This window comes from Sinocyclocheilus rhinocerous, unplaced genomic scaffold (assembly GCF_001515625.1).
Source record: "Sinocyclocheilus rhinocerous isolate Xijiao unplaced genomic scaffold, SAMN03320098_v1.1 scaffold1434, whole genome shotgun sequence".
NCBI lineage: Eukaryota > Metazoa > Chordata > Actinopteri > Cypriniformes > Cyprinidae > Sinocyclocheilus > Sinocyclocheilus rhinocerous.
In genome coordinates, this window is record NW_015642853.1 from 65,577 (window position 1) to 70,488 (window position 4,912).

Genomic DNA, 4,912 nt, shown 5'->3' on the forward strand with positions numbered 1-4,912 from the left:
TGTGTGTGTGTGTGTGTGTGTGTGCATGTGTTTCGTCCCCACCAATGCCAAAATCAAACCTACACCCTTGAGTGAAATTGAGACAAACTTCATCACTACATACCAAGCAAACAGGGAATGTTCTCAGAATGTTCAGGCTCTCGAGGTTACGAACAAGCGTTCTTCCAGTAACGTTAATAGAACGTTCATTCAAAGTTATCTGGTCTTAAAACATTAGCAGAAAAACATTTTATGCATTGTTCATGAAACGTTTTTCTGAAACATTTAAGATGGTTTAGAGAACATTCAGAAGTAACGTTCGCATAACATTTGCAAAATAATAAAATGGAATGTTCTTAATGATGTTTTTAACGTTCACTTAACCAAGAAAAAAAGGTTTTTAAATGTTTAAAAAAACTACATATTTTGAACTTTCAGAGAACATTCAGAAGTATAGTTTTCATAACTTAATGGGAATGTTAGCAAAGCGTTTTTTTGTTAGCTGGGTTCATCAGGCCAACGGGGGCTCGAGTGCGCATGTCAGCAAGGCGTTTAGCAGAAGAATTTATTATTTAATTTAAATAGTTTAAAATGACTCAAAATTATTAGACACGTTATTAAGGATCATTTACTAAACATTTACTATCCATTCCACAGTCTCAGGCCGAAAGCAGGGAAACACCGAACTAAAACAAATCATTTCAAATCATAAAGTTGTGCTACAAATAATTCTAATTCGTCAGTTTGACTGTAAAATGTCTGTCATGCTCTGCTTGTATCCGTCAGGACAATAATGCAACGTTTTAATGTGTGACCCTTTTCGAATGTAATCCAGCAGTGTTTATTCGACTGTTTATACAGCAGGTAAATAAAATATTTGTTATCTTTCAAAATGACGGAAAGCACTTTAAAAATATCCGTCAGTGATGAAACATACACTTCTGCTACATAAAACATACAGGAAACTACAGTAATATTTAACACGTCCTGGATTCCCTTACGCAACAAAAGTAGGATATATATGTGAATTTACTGGGAAATATGCAATACATTAAAAAACACATATTTCCATGTGTATATTTTACAGTGTACATAATTTAATATAAATGACATTATAAACGTATTTCTTTGATTGTTAGCCTACCCCTGTTTTCTTTTGTTTATATTATTGTAGTTATAATGCATTTTGACTATGATTTAGGGCTGCGCGATTATGACAAAAATCATAATTGTCGATTATTCCCTTGAAATTGTAATTGCGATTAGAAGTTCTATTAATTGTGCAGCCCTGGTATGAATGCATTTTAACTATGTTTGCCATTGAACTTAGCTTAAATGTAAAAACTGTGAAGTATTTGTGTGCATTCATTAAAACTGAATGAAGGAGGTACAGAACGTGTGTTCAGTTTCAGCTGTGGTGATGATTTCCATAATGAGCCATTTATGAGCTGAACAAGCAAGTAGATGATAATGTTTATAAAACAGACTAAATGCATATTTCATGTTATCTTAAAGCAGACAGGAAAGGCGTTATTGAAAGCGGCGGTTTAATGACTCTCACTGGGATGAAGGTGTTTCTGTGATGCTCTGTAGATGAAGCTCTTTATTGCTCTGCGTCTCTACTGAGACCTTCATCAAACAGTCCAGTGAATCAGTGTTTCTGAATCTTCATCACCTTCACGCTCATTAGAGAGGACGGCGATGTCTATTTGTGCCGTATCTGCATGTTCCTCTGGGCTTTCTGTAGCGTCGGTTCTGACATCTGAACGTCTCTCATTATTTCTATGGATGGTCGTATGATAATAACCTTTGTGACGTCAGATGAAGTCATGACCTATTTTTGTATCCTAGATTTGCATTTCCAGAAGAAATACTAGTGATAGAGTAGAGTGGAAGCTTCACTGCTGTCATGACGACGTCGTGCGTGCCTCTGATTGGCCGCTGCGTTCATGAGCTCAGCAGACACGCCTGTGATTGGCTGCACTGCTCAACACAGCAAAAACACAATCGAAACTTTAATCATACTTTACAAGTTAAAGGGGTCATATGATGCGATTTCAATTTTTCCTTTCTCTTTGATTGATTAATTTGTGATCACATGGCTACTTTAAACAGCCCAAAAGAGTGCACATTTAGAAAGATGATGATAAATTCTCATATGTTCATGCCTCATTTCTGTACAGAGGATGATTCTAGATTATATTAATGTTCGACTAACTTATGCGATATGAAGAGTTTTGAGCGTTCTCTCCGGTCACACATAGTGGGGCAGAAATGTCATCAAAATGATAAAAAAAAATAAAAATGGCAGTTTCTGTTTTTATAACATATGCCACATACATCACACAAACAAGAGTTCTGTTTTTCCGAATATCTGCACGATCACAAATGTACAATAAACAACAAGTTACTGAGTAACTTTCAGACTCAAAATTCCGCCAAAAAGAAAACGGAACAAACAGCAGAACCGTTGCGCAACACGTTGTTCTGTTCCTCAGCGTTACACCGAGCAGTAAATGATTAAATCAAGCTTTAAGTACAGTTGTTTGTGACGTTAAATGCATTATAGCTTTTTAAACTAATCAGTTAATTTAAGGATTCAACTCACTCAATAAAACAGTCACTTGCTGCCTACTACTGGCGGTTGTAGTTTCATATTTAAAAAAGTAGCTTATTTCATTTTTGCAATAATTTAATATTTCTACAATTAAATGTTATATTTAAACTTAACATAATTTATGCAGAATCTATCTATGGATTTTGTTGATAGTGATTTCATTTGATTGTTAATAGCCAGCATGTCTTTTTATTCGGATTGAATTTATTGATTAAATTTAAGAATCTGACATAAGAGGACACAGAAATTACAGTCATTATTTATAACACTAATACATCTCTGGCTTTTTCTGCTCAGTGTTATTTCAGAGTTTTGATCTCTCAACTGAGAGAACACATCCTGTTTATTGTATTAGTATGACTAATTAATATTACATCTTTAACTTTAGACATGTTGCATATTAATTGTACTATATATGAACCTCAAAACATATTTTAATTTTTGTGAATTTTATGTTACTCCGTAATGATGTGGTAGTTGAGAGCATTTGTAGTGTATAGGTTTAGGGCCCAAATATAACCTCAAGCCCAGGGGCCCCGACCCCTAAGTCCTGTGTGTATATTTTCGAAAGAAGTCTCTTCTGCTCACCAAGGCTGCATTTATTTGATCAAAAATACAGTAAAAAATGTGAAATATTATTATAATGTAAAACAGCTGTTTTCTATGTGAATATGTGTTAAACTGTAATGTATTTCTGTGATCAAAGCTATATTTTCAGCATCATTACTCCAGTCTTCAGTGTCACACGATCTTCAGAAATCATTCTAATAAGAAAATTATAATTTTAAATTATAATAATATTTTACAATATTTCTGTTTTTACTTTTGCTACTATTTTTGCTGCTCACATGGCCAGTCACATGATTGCTAGCTGTGTGTTACTGGTTATACAATTAATAAATCCATATTTAATTTGATAATACACTCTAAAAAATGCTGGGTTAAATACAACCCAGTGCTGGGTAAAATAGGGACAAACCCAGCAATTGGGTTGTTTTGACCCAGCGGTTGGGTTACTACCCAGAAGGTTGGGTTAAACATTTAACCCAACCGCTGGGTCAAAACAACCAAATTGCTGGGTTTGTCCCTATTTTACCCAGCACTGGGTTGTATTTAACCCAGCATTTTTTAGAGTGTAGGAAAGTAATATTCAGTTTATTATTTGATTGTTTGAATATTCTATTTATGAATAGGACAAATGGTGTGTTGTGGTTTAAATGGTATTGCATTTTATCGCTCAAAATAATGGCTGTTATTTTAAAAACGTGGAAATGAGCAGAAATACACTAACACGAACTCTTGTTTGCATAAGATAAACACTTGACTACTTGTTTGACTAGTAGAATGATTAATTTATATACAAATATTTATGACATGTTTCTAAAGTTTATGTGATTTTGTTCTGTTTTCTTTTTCCTAGTAGCTCTCACTCGCTGTAATGGAGACGTAATGTTGTTCTTGTAAACAGTTTCCAGTATTTCAGTAATAAAAGTGTCCTTATGGACATTACGGTGCACCGCAGTGATCTACAAAACTGTCAGATTGATCCTTTCTTGAATTTTCACAAAGGAGGAAGTAGAAAAACACTGACATTCTGGATTTGGACGTCAGTAAAATCTCCAACTATCCCCTGTAAATGTTGAATGACCTCACGTCCACATGAGAAGCATTAATCGTCTGAATAGGGGTGCAGGGAGATTTTCAGGAGTATCGGAATAAGAGCAGCTTGTGTTGAGAGCAGAACAGTACAGCTGGGTGATATGGCCAAAAAATATGATCTCAGTATATCGTTTTTCCATATCATATGATTTTGATATTTATCTTGATATTCATTTACCATTAATGGAGAAGGAAATGCTTTTCACATGTTTGTTAGACATTGAGAATGAATGTGAACAGAACTTCTTTGATCACAATTAAACTCCACAGAGTAAGATACCTTTTCATTTAGAGCCACATGAAATCAGATTTATTTTTCACTAAATTCTGGGTTATTTTTTTCTGGATTCTGTTTTATGATTTAATACAAATTTATCATCAAAAAATTAGGGTTACTAACAATTGAATCAATTTAATAAAAAATCTAATTGAAAAATATATCAATTAATTTACAACTAAACATTGCATTTTTATTTATTTATTTTGTCAAATAAGATGCTGCACAACACAACTGTATCTATTAAAACATGCATGAAAAATATCTTGTTTATATGACATTTTTCATATACAATAGTATATTTCTGTCATCATTTCTTCAAGTTAAACCGGACTTTTACGGTTTGTGGTGACGATCTGTGAGTCTCAGTGTGTGTTTGA